At 39.2% G+C, this 18981-nt stretch overlaps 1 long non-coding RNA gene across 7 annotated transcripts in view; it reads right to left on the bottom strand.

Moving 5' to 3' along the window:
• Nucleotides 1–2836: 2836 nt before the first annotated feature.
• Nucleotides 2837–18981, bottom strand: part of LOC104652970 (uncharacterized) — a 36368-nt gene continuing 20223 nt past the window's right edge. For 4 of the 7 annotated variants that reach the window (XR_012517210.1, XR_012517212.1, XR_012517215.1 and 1 more), the window contains one exon: nt 7248–8395. This is a non-coding gene — a long non-coding RNA (uncharacterized LOC104652970). The other 3 variants (XR_012517213.1, XR_012517211.1, XR_012517214.1) reach the window with 3 other exon arrangements.

Raw genomic sequence — 18981 nt, 5'->3', positions numbered from 1 at the left:
ATCATCCAGTATTGATATTTTTACAAGTCCTTTTTTTTCTGTTGATTTTCCCATTTGGGGTACATGCTTTAATTGAAGAGCATGCATTTTAGAAATTGTCTAAATGTGAGTTAGAATTTCCAAATTTTCAGACTAAAAGCTGTATGTACACATATGCACTCATAATATGTCACTTGCTGCTAAATGTCCTGCACAGTGTAAAAATCTTAAAACAAATAGTCTTTTCTCAATTTAAGAAAGAGAAAAAATTCTTTCTATCTCTACAATAGTAAGTATGTGAGACAGGAAGGAAGATTTATATTTATCCACCTTTTTCTTCAAATAAAAATCTTTAACTAAATGAATAGAAGAAGGAGATATGATGTAAAACCCCAAGTATCAAGATACTCACAAAGAGAGGAAGAAGACAATACTTGATGGAATGAGGGTCAAGTGAAAAGATTAACCTTGAAAAGGAAATAAGACTTTGAAGCAAGGATAGTTAAAAACTCAAGTAAGTTTGAAAGGTGATGGACAGGAAGTTGAGTAAATTTTTGCCTTAGCTAGGTATCTAAGACTATTACTAATAAAAACAGTGGTTATTTTATTTAGTGTTTGTCATATATTAGGCTGCATGTTAAATGCGTTCATGTTCTGTCACAACTAGTCCTTTCTGCAACACTGGGAGATCCAACATTATGGCCCCCATTTCACACGTGAGAAAAGTGTGTGTGTGTGCACAAACATGTGCACAAAGCTTTAATAAATTGACTAAAACAAAGACAGTGGTAGTCAGTGGTGGTTAGATGTAGGTAGTCTCCCTCCAAACCCTGTGTTTAACTGCTGCAAGATAGGCACTTCTCCAACTGTAATCACCCAATGCCTAATTCTTGCCCACTGCATTGGTAAAATCAGTTCACTGAGACAGATGTATTGCAGTAGAGAAAGAGTTTAATAATGCCAGGGCTAGTTGAGCGGAAGGATGAGAAGTTAATTACTCAAATCAGCCTCCCCAAGAACTCAGAGGACAGAGTTTTTAATGGATAATTTGGCCGGTAGGGGGCGCTCAGGGATGGGTGCTGCTGATTGGTTGGGAACGACATCACAGGGGTGTGGAAGACGGTTCTTGAGTGAGATAGCCTATGTGTGGTGGCCACAGGACAGGTTGAGTCATGAGTAGCGGCTCTGAGTGGGGTCAGTGAATTGCTAGAATACAAAAGTCTGAAAAAACATCTCAAAAAAATCTCAGGTTCTACAATAGTGGTGTTACCTATAGGAGAATTTGGGGGAAGTCACAAATCTTGCACCTCTGGCCACATGACCCCTGAGCAAGAAGGGATTATAGAAAAACCAACTGGAGATCAACGGCTATTTATCATTTAACGATACCTACAGTTTAGCAGAATCCAGGCCTCTCCCATAATCCTAATCTTGTTAGTCTTACAAAGGCAGTTTCAGCTCCTGAACAAGAAAGGGGTCAGTTTTAGGGAAGGACTCTTATTATCCTTGTTTCAAAGTTAAACTATACATTAAATTACTCCCGTGGTTAGCTTGGCTTATGCCCAAGCGTGAGCAAGGGTAGCCAGACTGTGAGGCTAGAAGCAAGATGTATTCAGTCATGCTAGACTTCTCTCGCTGTCATCATCTTTGCAAAGTTGGTTTCACAGCCATGTGCCCTTCGTGTGGTACTTCAAACAAGGAACATATATTCCTATCACCATCCCATCAGTTTCTATCAAGAGTTAAACGCTCTCTGCTTCCTCCTTGAATCCTATTTATGAATTCAAAACCCAGGTGAGGTTCTAGCTACATATAGAAGCCTATTTATTATGCTTTCTGCTTCCTGGAGCATAACTTGCTATGCAATCATATGGCACTGCCTGCTGATTACTGGGCATTACCATTAATTGATCTGCCTGGAGATGTGTCCTGTACCCATAACCAGTGGAAAAGCATCTTGAGATTAGGAGCTACATCATACACTTCCTCCACAGCATCTATTGCTAGTCTAGAATGTAAAGGCACTTAAGAAACATTATTTGACTGCAGCTTCCAAAAATAAATTTTAGTATAGACACTGTAAATAAATAAGGTCTATAAAAACACCTCAATCATAATCTCGGATGTGTGATTCCAGTTTTGACCTGCCTTGCCGCTTAGAAGACTCTACATGGATATGGTGCCGAAGGGTAATCAAACAAGAAGAAGTGAACAGCAAATCCAGTGCCCTGAGTTTGAGTTCTGAACTGCCTTGCATTCCCTACTCAGGTATCCCTCTGTTCCCCTCGCAGGCTTATTTCCAATACTCACCAGTTTCGCAATGAGACAATTTGTTCTGTGGAAATGCAAAGTTTTAGAGTCAGACAATTAATAACTGAGGAACCTTGAGCAAATTACTCAGTCTCTCTGAGTCTCAGTTTCTTATTTGCAAGGGAATGATAATAATTCTTGCCTCAGACTATCTACCACAGCCTCATGTGGTTGTAACAAAGATTAAAAGAAGCAATCAAGCTGGGTACTGTGGCTCACGCCTGTAATCCCAGTTCTTAGGGAGGCAGAGGCGGGAGAATAGCTTGAGGCCAGGAGTTCGAGACCTGCCTAGGCAACATAGCGAGACCTCCTCATTCTCCACAAAAAGGAAAAAAAAAAAAAAAAAGAAGCAATCAACATATGTAAAATGCCCGACACAGCAAATATTCAGTATATAATAATGCCACTTTCTTTCATTTCTTCCTGTACCAAGTCAAAAAAAAAAAAAAAAAAAAAAAGTCCCAGTCACCTACTAGACAAAGCATTGGCCTCCTTTAAAAAAAAAAAAAAAAAAAAAAAAAAAATTTAGAAAGGAACCAATTTATCTGTATAGCCATAACAAAAAGGTTATAACTATATTGATATTGATATTTAATGTTTAATTAAAGATTTGCTGTTTACAGAGGACTTTTAAAAGTCTTGTCATTAATCCTCAGAAAAAGTTATGAACTAATCAAAACAAGGATTATTATCCTATTATTTTACAAGAGAAAACTAAGCAACATTTTGAGTGCCCTCAAACAAATTACAAAATCTTACTCAACTACTAAGTCACAACACTTTGTCTTAAACCTAGAGAATTAAGATATTTCTGGGAAAGTAGCAGAAAGAGCTCAGACTGGCCTCTAGAGCACATGACTGTTGTAAAAACACAACACAGGACATTCACTATGCATTCCCTGAGCCATCACAGCAAAGGATTTTGCTTCTTTCTCCCCCACCCATCCTCAGGTCATGCTTCCTTCTACGGACTTTCTCAGCACAGAGGAGGAAAGTATCCCCTTCCCATTTCCAAGTAGTGTTAAGAACATGATGACAGCTATCCAATTCTCTTCCATCTAAGGAAAGAGGCATGACAAAAAGTCTGGGAGGCACTGTGCGCATTGTATGGTATGATGCAAATGATTTCAGCTTGAGGTGCCTCCATTTTCAGCTGCAGAATAGAGTCAATTTAATTGTGTCTTTTTTGTGATAGATAATTGATAAAACTCGTAGTGATACGGTTTAAGTTGGCAAAGGTGCTAGATAATTTCAATATAATCAGAAACGACCCTCTGGAAACTAAATTTAAAAATTGGAAAAGAAAATTTCAAAAGAATGTTACATACAATAGTGTCAAAAGACATACAAATTTAGCAATAATTTAGACAAAAATTGTGCAAGACCTTTACACAGAAATCTGTAAGATATTGCTAGGGAAATTTTTAAAGAGTTGAAACATAAAGATAATACTATGTTTATGGACTGGAAGACTCAGTATTGTTCTACATTCTTAGCAAATAAATTTATAGATTTGATGTAATCCCAATCAAAATCCTGCCAAGCTTTTTTTAAAAGAAATTCACAAACTTATTTTAAAGTATACATGGAAAAGAAAAGAATCTAAGGGAGAGAAACAATGTTTAAAAAGACAACTTACACTATTGGATTTTAAAACTTAACCATGAAGCTATAGCAATCAAGATGTTGGAATAGAATAGAAAACAGATCCAAACATGTAGAACAACCCTGTGGTATGCAAAGATTTTTTAGATAGGAAAGGAAAAATCACTAAAAATAATTTTCTAATTAAAAATTTTAAAGTGCTTAAATTTGACTTTTTCAAAAGTCAATCCTTCTGCTGTCTTCCAAAGAAAACATTTAAAAAAATGAAAAAGCAGACTGGGAGAAAATATTTGCAACACCTGAACTGACAAAGGAGTACATCCAGAATAAATAAGGCACTTTTCCAACTCAATAGGAAGGTAATTAATACAATTTATTCAAAAGGACAAAAGATTTTAGTAGACTCTTCACAAAGATATGTGAACATCCAAGATATTAAACTTTAGTCATTTGGGGAATACAAATTAAAACTATAATGTGATATTACTCTATACCCACTAGAATAACTAAAATTAAAGATTGGCAATATCAAATGTTGCCAAGGACATGGAGAAATGAATTTTGATGCACTGCTGGTGAGAGTGTAAGATGGTACAACTACTTTGAAAAGCAGTTTAGCAGTTTCTGACAAAGTCAAAACATTATTAGAATAAAACCCAGCAATCCCAGTCACAGGTGTTCACTCAAGAGAAATACAAGCACATGCATACACTAAAGACTTGTACATAAATGTTCATAGCAGCTTTATTCATCATGGCCCAAACTGGAATCAACACAATGTTCATCAGGTGAATAAACAAGTTATGGTATGTTCATATAATGAAATACCTTAATTTTTTTTTAAATGACACATCACCACAGGGTTGAATCACACAGACATACTGAGTGAAAGGAGACAATACAGAGAAGTGCACAGTGCATGATTTTATGGTGTGAGATTATAGAACAGGCAAAGTTGGCCGAGCACGTTGGCTCATGCCTGTGATCCCAGCACTTTGGGAGGCTAAGGTGGGTGGATTACCTGAGGTCAGGAGTTTGAGACCAGACTGGCCAATGTGGTTAAACCTCATCTCTACTAAAAATACAAAAATTAACCAAGTGTGGTTGCAGGTGCCTGTAATCCCAACTACTCAAGAGACTGAGGCTGGAGAATCACTTGAACCTGGAAGACGGAAGTTGCTGTGAGCTGAGATGGCACCATTGCATTCCAGCCTGGGTGACAAGAGTGAGACTCTGTCAGAAAAAGAGAGAGAGAGAGAGAGAGAGAGAGAGAAACAGGCAAAGTTAATCTATAATAATAGAAATCGGATCAGCAGTTTCCTAAAGTAGAGTAGAAAGGTAATTGACCACAAGTGGCCTAAGGAAACTTTCTAGGGAGGTCAAAATTATTCCATATCTTGATCTGGTTGATGTTCTACAGTGTCATGAACCTGTGTATTTAAAATAGATGAATTTTATTGCATGTAAATTATACTTCAGTAAGGTTGACTTTTCAAAAGCCAACTTTGGTCAAACATCCTTAGGTACACTATGTCTCTCACTTTATAAAAATATGTGCAAATACATGTCTAAAACAGAGATTAGTCTGCATGAGGGTATAGATTTTACTGAGTTCCCCTCTTGATGTTCCAAGTACTATCTCCCCAGAATGTCTATTCTGATATTCTTAAAATGGTGAGTAGTGAAAGAGGGTAATATTTCTAAAACTACTAACTAAATTAGATGACGACTATGCCCACAAATAAATAAAGTTCCAAAGGCTTTTCAAAAAATATTTGATTTGATGGAAAATTACAAACATATTCAAGAAGAGCATAATAAATTTTTATGTACCCATCATGTGGCTTCAATAGTCACCACTGCATGGTCAGTCTTGTTTATCTATATCCCCAGATGCCCCTCTCCCTCCCTGCCTCCCATTGAATTTTTTCAAAGCAAATCCTGGGGGTCATATCATTTCATCTGTAAATGCAAGAAGCTCTGAAATTGGATTCATTTGTTCATACTGTGTCCTCTGCCTGAAATGTTTATCCCTTGTTCTTTATATGGCTGGTTCCTTCTCATCTTTCAGGTGAGACTTTTTCAGAAAAGTCTTCCCCGATCTTCCTCTCTAAAACAGTTCACCTCCTACCTGAACCCAGCTACTTTTTGTCCTGGTAATCTGTACCCCGGGCTTTCATATTATTTTCCACAATTTGTAATTGTTAGTTACTGGTTTTTGTGTGTCTCCTCAACTACACTCTAAGTGCCACTGGCATAGTATTATCAGTGTCTGGAAGGTGATTAATAAATAATAGCTTCTCATTAATGAGTCATCTGAAAAATCAGCTTCTCAGAGGTCAACAATGAACCTTTCTCTTGTATGTGGTGATGGTCTGGATAATCACCAAAGATGAGTTGGTATTGCTTTTCCAGAATTTTTTAAAGTCTTATCATAAGGTATCAAGTAGCCAATAGAAGTGTTTCTTCTTTTGTATGCTTTTGTAATAATTATGGAATGTTATAAGTGAAAAAGGCTTGAGAAATAACCTCCATTCATAGGTCTGTTAGCTTTTAAAATGAAAAGAATTCTTAGAAAACATTTTGTTAAACAGATAACAGATAAGAAAACTTTATAACCCATAACTAATGTTGCAGAATTTGTGATTTACAAATAGCCATAATCTGAACCCTTCATTTAGAAAAATAGTCCATTTACTTAAGTGAGAATCGAACCTCACAAAATATCAGAAAAATGACTCAATTTTATACTATCTATATACGTAGTATGCTCAGTTAAGCCATTTATTTGACAAATATTTATTTCCCACCCATTATGTTCCAAAAACCATTCTTGCAGCTATATCAGTGAACATAACAATAAAGTTTACATTCTAGCCCATGTAAGTTTACATTCTAGCCCATGTGTCAATATTGTAAAAGTACATCCTCTTGAATTTGCTATAGAATCATCGTAAAGTAATTTGGAAGAAAACACTTTTTACTATGCACTCGACAAAGGCAGAATACAAGATTTCCTTGTCAAGCATATAATACCAAAATCCCAATATCATTATTTAGCTTCTCTGTTTACTAAACTCTGATGAATGAGCCCATACCACACCATAAAGTTGCAGTAAGCTGGTGGCTGGGATTGGTGAGAACATCGTACCCCAGGAGCTTCCCTCCTGTGGACTCACTGATACACAAAGTGACTGCAGGAGCCCAAACCTTGTATAACAACCCTGGGATGGAAGAAGATGCACCCTTGGGTCCTGAAGTGCCCAAAACATCATCTAACCTATACACATTTGAGTTGCGAGTGACCCAAAATTAATCATTCTGCCAAGTCTGATTCATTTTCTTCTTCCTTCTTCTTCTTTTTCTCTCTCTTTTTTTTTTTTTTTTTTTTTTTTTTTTTTTTTTTTTTTTTTTTTTTAAGATCAAATTGTGCTTTGTTGCCGAGGCTGAAATGCAGTAGTGTGGTCTCTGCTCACTGTAATCTCTGCTTCCCAGGTTCAAGCAATTCTCCTGCCTCAGCCTCCAGAGTGGCTGGGACTACAGGTGCCACCACCATGCCCAGTTAATTTTTGTACTTTTAGTAGAGATGGAGTTTCATCATGTTGGCCAGGCTGGCCTCAATCTCCTGACCTCAGGTGATCACCTGCCTAGGCCTCCCAAAGTGCTGGAGTTACAGGCATGAGCCACTGCACCTGGCCCTGCCAAATATGATGCATAAAGAAAGCTAGCCTCCATCCCATTTTCTCCAAAACCTTATGTAAACTATTCTATCCACTTTCCTCACAATTAATTCACTCTTGTTAGAGCACTATTCCCAAGGTGTAATTTGGGAAATATGGGTGTCCTGATACTTTCTTCTACATTGGACATAGAATCAGAGGCAACTTCAGAAGTAAAGGGGCAGCAGCCAAGGAGGTGGGGACAAGCAACGAGAGAGAAGGTAGGCCTGGAGCAGGAGTGGAGCAGGTGCACGAGTGTCTCCTATTATCGCAGCCTGATGTCACTCCTCTGATCTCTGTCTCATCAGGGTTCTCTTCCACCTCCACTGCATGCAAGGGAGTTTTCCTAATTCCCTGATATAAATTATTCCGATTCTCTGGATATCTGCTTGGCACTCTTGTGATGTTTGTAGGAACTCTAGCTAGACTTGCTGCTTTACCTGCAGTCCAGGAGGTATCCACTCTGTGTAATTACAACAGCACAGCGCAGGAAGGCCAACCTAATAAGTGTGAGATTTTGAAACAATGAAGCTAAAATAATTTTATGTTACCCCTCTAGAAAAGAAAATAACATGCATTTCATTTTTAGAATTATAAAATAATGTAAATGTCTTATTTTAACAGTTCAGATCTCAGTTGCCAAGTAACAAAACCCACAAGTTATCTGTACCTTCCATGAGCTTTCAAAGTTTGTTTCTGGCATACTTCAGGGCAAGGAGGAACTTGTTGCTAAATATATTGCGTGTCCTCCCACAGGAAACTTGGGGGCTTCTCAGAAAAACCTGGGAGGTAGAAGGGGTGATTGGAAAGTCACCACTAGCTTTTCCTTCTGAGCCATTAAATCTTTTACTAATGAAACACAAAGATTAATTGTTCCTCCCAAAGATGAATGTTGCTTCGAGAAGCCAGAGGCATTTCTGAAAAGATGCAGCATTACCCTGGTGAGTTCAAGAAAGGGCATGTTGGAGAACAAGACCAAGATTCTATCTTCCTTGTAGTTTTCAAACACGCCTAACCCTGCAAAATTCTAGTCAGTGCACAAAACTAGATGCCCAACCCTATGTCTTGTCCTTCTGTCCCATACTCTTGATGAAAATCAATGACGGCCTCCTCTGAACTCTTGTATACCTTATTCTCAATATAAGCTCTGTCTACTCATCACATGCTTCTCTGCTACTGGTGAATGCTGTGCCCTTGTGATACCCCTAACTAGATTACAAGCTTCCAGAGGGCAGATATTTCCTATATTTCTTGTTTATTCCCCACTGGCCTAGAAAAAATGCTCTATACATAACTTCTAAATAAAAAACTTATTATGTAACTAAATATACCATATATGCCTAAGCTAAGAAAACATAAATAATATATGCTCCAAGTTCCCTGTTACCTTCCCTAAATAACAAACACACACACTCCAATAGATACTAAAAGGAAAGCCTCTTCTTTATTTCCATTAGCTTCAATTTCTAACTTCTTTTGGCCTACACTGATTTGTTATAGTAAAATATATAAGGCCAGGCCCCGTGGCTCATACCTGAAATCCCAGCACTTTGGGAGGCCAAGGTGGCTGGATAACCTGAGGTCGGGAGGTTGAGACTAGCCTGGCCAACATGGCGAAATCCTGTCTCTACTAAAATTACAAAACATTAGCCTGGCATGGTGATAGACACCTATGATCCCATCTACTTGGGAAGCTGAAGCAGGAGAATTGCTTGAACCCAGAAGGCAGAGGTTGTAGAGAGCTGAAATCACACCACTACGTTCCAGCCTGGGCAACAGAGAGAGCCCCTGTCTCAAGGAAAAAAAAAAAAAAATACACGTGCACACACACGCACACACACACACACACACACACACACACACACACACATATATATATATATATATATATATATATATGTATATAAATGGGCCTGTACTTAGTTTCACATTGTTTGTCTTCAATTCCATGATGTGTAGAATCACAGCGTTCCATGGCGTTCTCCCTATTTCTTGTTTTCTGGTCTCCTTTGTGGTTCCTGCTGTGCCCCGTCCCTTGGTTGCACTCCTTGGCATTGAGCCCCTGTTCCTGCTTCAGCAGTCACCTGAGGTCATATCATGCATTACTCTCTATTTACTGGTGACTGCGAATTTTCTACCTTTAGACTAGCACTCTCCTCCGAGTGCTAGGCCCACAGAATCAGTTGCCTACTGGACATCTGTATATAGTGTCCCACAGACACCTCAAACCCTACATGACAAAACCAGAATTATATTCCTCTCCAAATGAACTCTCAGGCCTGTGTTCCTGATCTTCAAAAATGAGATTATTGTCAAGCCAATTACCTAAAGCAGACACTGTCCCCTTGATCTGGCTAACCACCATTATCAGTAGCTGTCGGCTCTACCTCTCACATATATCCTTTTATTTCTATGATCACCAGGCTAGTTAGGCATCAGTGTCTCTCACTATATTACTACAGTCCTAGTCTAATGGGTCCCTCTATAGAAGTATGGGTTTAACCCCTTCAAGTCATGTAATGATGAAGTCAGAGTGACCATTCTAAAATATAAATTTGATCAATTCCTTAGCTTGGCTTAAAAACGTCTGTGTAACCTCATCCGGCCGCAACACTAGCCTTTTTTCTATCCCATCTAAATGTCTTTCCTACATCAAATGTGCTACGCTTTCTCTTATTTTTTGGGTCTTGGCTCATGCTATTGCCTTGGCCTATCGCACTCTTTCTGACATCATCCCAGCTTTGTCCTAACTTATGCTTATTCTCCACTTTAATCTCTGCCCTTTCTGAGAAGCCCTTTTCTGAGAAGCCCCCAGGTACAGGTTAGGTATTAGGTACCTCCTTCATATTTCCAGAGCATGTGTATTCTCTCTTTGATAGCATTCACCAAATCATTTCCTGGATGATCCTTGGCTATTTTTTGTTCTGAATCTCCCATTAGCCACTTCCATGAGGACACAGATTCTATCTGTTTTGTTCAAAGCTTAATCCCCAGGAGCTGGCCTAACTACCTGGAACATAGTATACACTCAGAAAATGTTTGCTGATCAGAGTCTTGAATAATACATCACATGAAATCACTTTCCCAAACTGAGTGGGATATACTAAAGAGAAAAACATTTCTTACCTTGTATCTAAATGCAGAAGTGGGTTTTCCCCTTTCTCAACCTTATTGGTTGTTTTAGTCATCAAGCAAAGATGATTTCATTATTAAGTGAGGTAGAGGCAGGAACAGTACAGCAGAGACAGAGACAAATAGTTCAAACAGTTCCAGTGTCCAGTAAGAGTAGACTTCCCTTTCTCACCAGGCTCACACAGAGTAGGGGCCTGGAAGCCTCTATGATTCCCCTGGAACCGCTATTTTCTTTGAGTTATGACTGGTTTCAGATGGAGCCAATGATAATGTACATTCCAAACTTCTGGCACACTCTGGAAGGTTGCAGATAGCTTTTCTATGCACATTAAGCACATAATTATGATGGTCATTCAGACCTCATACTTGGCAGATTTTACACTGAAGAGGACCTGTTTCTTATTTGGCTGTTCAGATCACAAGGAATGACCATTAAATTCAAAGGGATTCTGGGTTTGACTCTCTCCAAGTAGATACTGAATAAGGTAAGAAAAAGAGTGGTCTATTCAGTGGTTAGTAATCTCCTTAATTTGTGCATTTCAAAATTAAAGACCCATCTATAATCCTAGTGCTTTGGGAGGCCAGGACATGGGGACTCTCTTGAAGCCAGGAGTTTGAGGCCAGCCTGGGCAACATAGGAAGACCCCATCGCTACAAAAAATAATAAATACAAAATTAGGCTGTGTGCTGGGCTACAGCCTGTAACCCCAGCTATTCAAAAGGCAGAGTCAGGAAGATTGCCTGAACACTGGAGTTTAAGTTTATAGTGAGCTATGACTGTGACACTATACTCCAGCCTGGGTGACAGAACTTGTCTCAAAAAAAAAAAAAAAGATAAAGGCCAAAGCACAAAGAAACCCACCATCTTACTCAGAATGGATTAAGGAGACTGTTTTCAAGGAGGTGATTAAAACTAAAGGTCTTACCTAGCAAAGCCTGTAGAACCTGTTAATTCCTTTCTGAGAAAACAAACTGCCTAAATTAAATAATCACTCCACCAAAAGGCATTTAAAGGTCACTTTTAGCAGACTTCTTCTGTGAGGAACATCCATACCAATTATTTCCAGTGTGCTGGGAATACTAGTTACCTTGTAAGAAGGAAAAACAAAACATGCAAAAAATTAGCAAGCAAAACAATTGTTTTGTCATATTTCTTGTGATAGCGTATCTTAAATCCAGCAAACAGACCCTAGAAGAACAAAGGAAAAATCAGCCTTTTCAGCACTGAACTTACAAACCTAACCCTGAAGCATGAGGTCTCAAATCATACTGGGCCTTATTTAGAGTTATTTAGGTATTGGGTGTTCTGATTCCTCCAACAGCTAGGAGCAGGTGTGGTATGGTCAAACACAAGATTCAAGTCAGGAGGCCCAAATTTAAATCTACACTTTTACGTATAACTCAGACATATTACCTAATGTCTCAGAATTTAAGAATTTTCCTCTTCAACAGGAAGATAGTGATATGTATAACAGCAGGTTACAGTGGTACTGAAATGAGGTAATATATCTAATCTTTTAGATGAACCTTTTAGAATAGCTTATTAAAGGGTCCTATATACAGTGTGTGCACAGTAAATACTAGCGTAAGAAATGAGCTGTGTACACTTGGCTGGCCAACTCACTCCATTTCTCTGGATTTCAGTTTCCTTATCTGTAAAATGGGAAATAATAACACCAACCCCTCGGATTGTGCAGAGATGCAGAGGCAGAAGTGGTGGCAGTGAAGTCACCAAAAGCAAAGGGGGCCAAATCTTTAGCTTTCCCACTGCACACAAACTGTTCACAGGACAGTCAAGGCAGGGCCTTCATCTGTATTTAAAAAGGGAGTCTCGCTCTCACATCCAGCCTCATGTACGTGGTATGATCTCAGCTCACTGCAACCTCCACCTCCTGAGTTCAAGCAATTCTCCCGCCTCAGCCTCCTGAGTAGCTAGGATTACAGGCGTGTGCCACCATGCCTGGCTAATTTTTGTATTTTTAACGGAGATGGGATTTCACCATGTTGACCAGGCTGCTCTCGAACTCCTAACCTCAGGTGATCTGCCTTCCTCAGCCTCCCAAAGTGCTGGGATTATAGATGTGAGCCACTGCACCCAGCTTCGTCTGCATTTTTGTATATGGTTTAAACGAAATAATGTATGGAAAGATTATTAACATTATTATATTATAAAATGATAGCATTTCTTCTTAATATACTGTTCCATAAATTTTATATTTTATAAAACAAATACATATTGTTTAGTTAGCTACTGTTTAAGCCCTAGATTCATACCTTAATTAATAAAACCCTAATTAATTCTGAAGCTAGCTCCCCTCAGGATGTTGGTTCTGGTGTTTTCCAAGGCCTGCTGAGAAGAGAAATGGACAGTGACCCTCCCATCAGACGAGATTCCAAAGAGAGTCTCCACTGGACTCACACTCAAGCTCCCTGTCTCCATCCCTAAAGAACTGCAAGTAAATTCCTTCCCAAAGACCAACCCATTTCTCTAATCCGTGTGTTATACCCTGGAGCCTCAAGTTACAACACACGGATTAGAGAAATGGGTTGGTCTGTCTCCTGGCTTCTCTTCTAAAAACAATCTGCTACAGAAGTACCAAAGATTAGATGGTCTCTTCGGAAAAGGTTTTACATCTACCTCGCATCTTTCTGAGTTGTTTTTAGCAGCAACCTAAAAAGCTCCTTCACTTGTGCCCAACACTGCAAAATGCTGGCCTTCTGAATTTAGAAACACTATCAACACTTTGCTGCAGGTAGATATTACTTGATATTAAATCACCATGGAATGTCTGTGGAAATGCACTAGATACAAAAGACTTTCTGACTGAGAAAAGGTAAGCACAATGAAATAATTAGATATAGTTTGCCATTTCTTTACAAATGTTGCTACATATGCAATTCAGCATGTGGTTTCTCACTTTTCTTATTAGCTTGCTTGTATTCATTGTGTCTAACTCTCTGGAAATGATTTTTTAAGCCCTTGAAAATCAAATAATGCAGTATTAAAAATCAATTTACTAGGTTAATCATAATGCTTTTCTCATTATGGTGTACACCTATAATACCAGCTACTCAGGTGGCTGAGATAAGAGGAACACTTGAGCCTAGGAGTGCAAGATCAGTTGGGGCAACATAGCGAAACCCTGTCTCTAAAAATAAAATAAAATAAATAATGCTTTCCTCAGCACTGACAATTCAACTGAAACGTGGTTCTGTAACAATACGGAGAGAATGCAGGATTTTCAAACATCTTTAAGGAAGAAAGTGGGCATCCTGGATTTAGGCATGGAGTTATCACTGTATATTTGAGGAATATATGTAAATTCCAAAGTTATTTAAAAGGCTTCTCTACCTAACAAACTTGGAATCATGGGGAAGACATATGTGGTACTTACCAATATTTCTAGCTTCCCTCTTTTAGGACAAGGGGATATTTTATTGCCCTACAGCTTTCGAATTATTAACAGATACAGCCATGAGACTTCTTCTGGCCACCAGAAGGAAGTGTTTAATTTCTAACATTCTTCTGACCTGTCTGGCTACCAGGGAAGCACACACAGCAGAACCATCACATGAGTGAGGGCTGCCCTTGAGAATCACTCAGCCATTTAGCAGAATTGGCATGAGCAAAAGAGAAACTCTGTCACTTTATGACACAGATTTCTTTAATTCCACAGCATGGTCCAGCCTTTCTCACCAGTGCAGAGTCCACCAAGCCCTACCATAGCAAGCTCCTTAGGGTCTCTAAGCATGTTCCCAATACTGTCCATTCACTCTTCTTACTACTCACTCTATTCTCCCGCCTCCCTTTTAGAAGGTCCCTGATGTATACATCGGGCCTACCAGGATAACGTACTCCATCTCAAGATCCTGAATCACATCTGCAAACATCCTTCTGCCATATCAAATAATATTTTCAGCCGGTGTCTTTTAATCATCTTATCTCACCTTGTTCCTCTACCATTCCACACCCCTTCTCACCCTTGGCTAGCACAGTGTCTTAAACATGCAGCCCTGCTGAATGAATGAATACTTAGTTCAAAATGTATACCATATCAAAATCTTTGCTTTATCAAAAGCCCAAGCAATATGGTTAATAAAGCTACACACACTCAAACATACACATAAAGCTAATGCACCTCATAAAAACAAAACTAGGTAAGAAGAAAGTTGCTCAGTCCAGGCTATCAAAATTAATGGAAAAAGGAAGTAAATGGTCTTCTCATCCTGGCACTCAGTAGTAAGTCCTTAAGAAATATAAAATAATGCATTAAAAAAAAAGAATGCATCAAGCTGATGATTATTTGCAGAAGCACATGTATTGTACATACATATACCAGCAGTTAATATATATTCATGGAATCAAATCACCCAGAGCTCAGCAGAATCTAAGCCATATGTCTTCTTGCAGAGATTTGCTTATTAGCTGTCTTCATTCCTTCCATATTAGACAATTTGAGAAAGGTAAAGATAGTTATTTCATTCTTCTCAATTCTATTTCTGCTTTCTTAGTCGACTCACAAGGGCCTTGAGACAAGAAAAATTTCTCTTTAAACCAAGTTTTTTTGTTTAAAGAGAAACAAAAATTTCTCTTTAAACGTGTGATCTCTCAAATCTGCCAAACGTAGTGACTTCATAGAAATTGTTTCAAACACTTTCTTCTGCTGACCCAATACTTCATATAGTATAAGATTGAAAACATTCTCTTTTGCTGGGTGCGGTGGCTTACGCCTGTAATCCCAGCACTTTGGGAGGCCCAGGTGGGTGGATCACAAGGTCAAGAGATCAAGACCATCCTGGCCAACATGGTGAAACCCCATCTCTACTGTAAAATATAAAAATTAGCCGGGAGTGGTGGCACACACCTGTGGTCCCAGCTACTCGGGAGGCTGAGGTGGAAGAATTGCTTGAACCCACAAGACGGTGGTTGGAGTGAGCTGAGATTGCCCCACTGCACTCCAGCCTGGCAACAGAGCAAGACTCTTTCTCAAAAAAAAAAAAAAAAGAAAAAGAAAAAAAGAAAGAAAGAAAAGAAAAGAAAAGAAAACATTCTTTTTTATCTGCTGTTCAATTTGCTTACTCTCCAGCTGCTTGCCTACAGTTTAAATTATTCTCTCAGAAGTACAACCTTGACAATTCTGGGGTCTTCCAGTGGTGACTTTAAACTCACTTGAGCAACCATCTATAGGGCTTCTAATTATCCCATGAGTGAATCCAATAACTGAGTTGAAAACGAATCTCAAGCACAACAAAACAGTTTTAGTTTGAATGCAACTTCTGAAGTGGAAACTAAAAATGTGAGACTAAAGTATTATTTTAAGGGCTATTACAGGGAGAAAAAGGTAAAAAAAAAAATGCCACTGACAAGAAGAACTACATAGGGGTTAGCAGCCACATAGTGGCCTGAGGCCTTGGTGGTGATGGCCTCCGTAGCTGTGGCTGTGAACTAGAATCAGCTGAGCCACAACAGTGAATCCCACAACATTCTCTGACACCTCAGACTGACCTCCTGCTCGTGTAGACCTTCTGCCCTTGAACTTCACAGCTGCTCTCATGTCCTTTCTATGTTTGTCAATTCTAGGATTTCAGCTCACTTTATTCCCTAGTTTAGCTTCTGTTTATTTATTCATAAAGTAATGTTAGAAGAATGAATAAAGTAACATATGTAAAACATGAGCGTAATACCAGTATACTAGATCACACACACAAAAAAAATGTTACTTGGTTCATTCATTCATGTAATCACTACATGTATTGAGGGCTTAATACGTGTAAGTCTTTCTGCTAGGTGTGGGAGATTTTACAACCAAAAAGGCACAGTGCTTATCCACAATTATTCCACACTACAAAGCAAAGTTTTTGAGCTAGATGCAGGTGTCCCCAAACTACGGCCCCGCCGGCTGCATGCGGCCCCCTGAGGCCATTTATCCGACCCCCCGCTGCACTTCAGGAAGAAGCACCTCTTTCATTGGTGGTCAGTGAGAGGAGCACAGTATGTGGCGGCCCTCTAACGGTCTGAGGGACAGTGAACTGGCCCCCTGTGTAAAAAGTTTGGGGACGCCTGAGCTAGAGTCTATGGAACTTTAGGGTATAACTTCAGTAGATCTGTGAACTCCTCAAATTGTGAGCAGAATAATGTTATGTTTACATGTGCTTTACTTTTTATATTATTATTACTGTTTTTTTGAAACAGGGTCTCACTCTGTTGCCCAGACTGGAGTGCAGTGGCATGATCATAACTCACTACAGTCTTGAACTCCTGGGCTCAAGTGATCCACCTGCCTTAGTCTCCTGAGTAGCCAAGGACTATAGGAGTGTGCCACCACACCTGGCTAGTTTTTTTGTTTTTAATCTTTTCAATTAAGGTCATGTCTTGCTATGTTGCCCAGGATTGTCTCAAGCTCCTGGGCTCAAGTGATCCTCCTGCCTCGGACTCCCAATGTGCTGGGATCATAGGCATGAACCCCACGCCCAGCCAAGAACACTTTTCTAAAGAGAGAAGGTCTATTTCTTTCAACGGATCCTCAAAGGGATCTGTATTGTGGTCATTACTGGTTTTCACTTACCCAGCATGCCTCTCCTGATAACACAACACATTCCTTCCCCTTGGAGAAGTACCATTTGCCATTCTCAATCAATACACTTTCTGTAAATGCCAATCCCACCACCTGCCTCCAGGATTAATCCCCATCCAAACATATGGATGAGACTGGCTAAGCTGGGCAAATCAAAGCAGAAAAGACATACACTTCCCAACAAGGCTTCGAAACTTAGAGAATTTAAGCCACAAATGTTTATGACCATCTTTGCCATCGTGTGGGGAAGCCTGTCTAAAATAGAAGCCAGTAAGAAAGCTAAGCAGAAAGCTGAAGAAAGGCAAACTTACAGAACTTTTGTTGGAAGACTTGATTTCAGCCAAAATTGAGGACAGTTCCAGCCTGGGACTTTTTGGTTACATAAGCAACAAAGTTCTGTTTTCCTGAAATCTGTTAGAATTATCTTTCTCTCCTTTTCAGTTAGAATCAATACTGCTAATTCAGTTTAAATCTCTCCTACCCGCCTCCCCCACTCACCAACAAATAAATAAACTCCTAGTTTATTGTCCCAGATACTAAGCTTTACAGCTCATTGTTATTTATTCGACTTAGGTTTATTAATCATAGGGCTCATTACTTTATCATTTATTTATTTATTTATTTATTTTGAGACAGAGTTTCGCTCTTGTTACCCAGGCTGGAGTATAATGGCACGATCCCGGCTCACCGCAACCTCCGCCTCCTGGGTTCAGGCAATTCTCCTGCCTCAGCCTCCTGAGTAGCTGGGATTACAGGCACATGCCACCGTGCCCAGCTAATTTTTTTGTGTTTTTAGTAGAGACGGGGTTTTACCATGTTGACCAGGATGGTCTCGATCTCTTGACCTCATGACCCACCCGCCTCGGCCTCCCAAAGAGCTGGGATTACAGGCTTGAGCCACCGCGCCCGGCTGGCTCATTACTTTATCTATCCTGAAGTACAAATTCCATCCCACCACCAGGCCACAGTTCACCATGCCCCTTCATTTTACTTTATCTCCACAACTACTTCTTCCGTCCTTGCAGAACCCAAAAACAGGATCACTTATTCCTCTAATTGACTCTGAACCACTTACAGAATCACAAAAGAACCAAAATAGTTTTCTCCATGTGTTTTCCTCCCATCTTTAATATATCAAAGTGATTATACATCCTGTGTCCCCAATCAACATAGTAGCATTCAATATTTGGTACACTCTCAATACATATTTGTGGAATAAATAGGATAAGGAATGATGTAACTTTTCTCTGCTGCTCTTAAAAGAAAGAGAAGCTGCCCAGAATTGAAGCTTGATCCAGGGGCTTCCCAGGGGACCAACCTCTAGGGAGGAAGATGTTGGTTTCATAGTTACTTGATCCATTAGTGTTCACAGAGGACAGTGCACACAAAATCAGAAAAGCAGGTGGGCTTATTGCAGTGAATGTGAAGCAATAGCTAGTTTCATTTTGAAAGTGCAAATTTTAAACCCTACCCTAATGAAACTATAATACATGAATAAAAAATGAAAGTTAATATATGAAAGCAAAACCAATCATTACAATAAAAGGATGGGATTAAGGCTATATTTTCTCATTCTGAAAAATCTCTTTTATGATATTTAATGTGATTTAAAGGATTTTCAAAACACTTAGCACAAATCTCAATTTAAATATTAATATCTT

This window comes from Saimiri boliviensis, chromosome 4, assembly GCF_048565385.1.
Source record: "Saimiri boliviensis isolate mSaiBol1 chromosome 4, mSaiBol1.pri, whole genome shotgun sequence".
Classification (NCBI taxonomy): domain Eukaryota; kingdom Metazoa; phylum Chordata; class Mammalia; order Primates; family Cebidae; genus Saimiri; species Saimiri boliviensis.
Note: the sequence above shows the minus strand (reverse complement) of the source record. Positions and strands in the feature narration are given on the sequence as shown.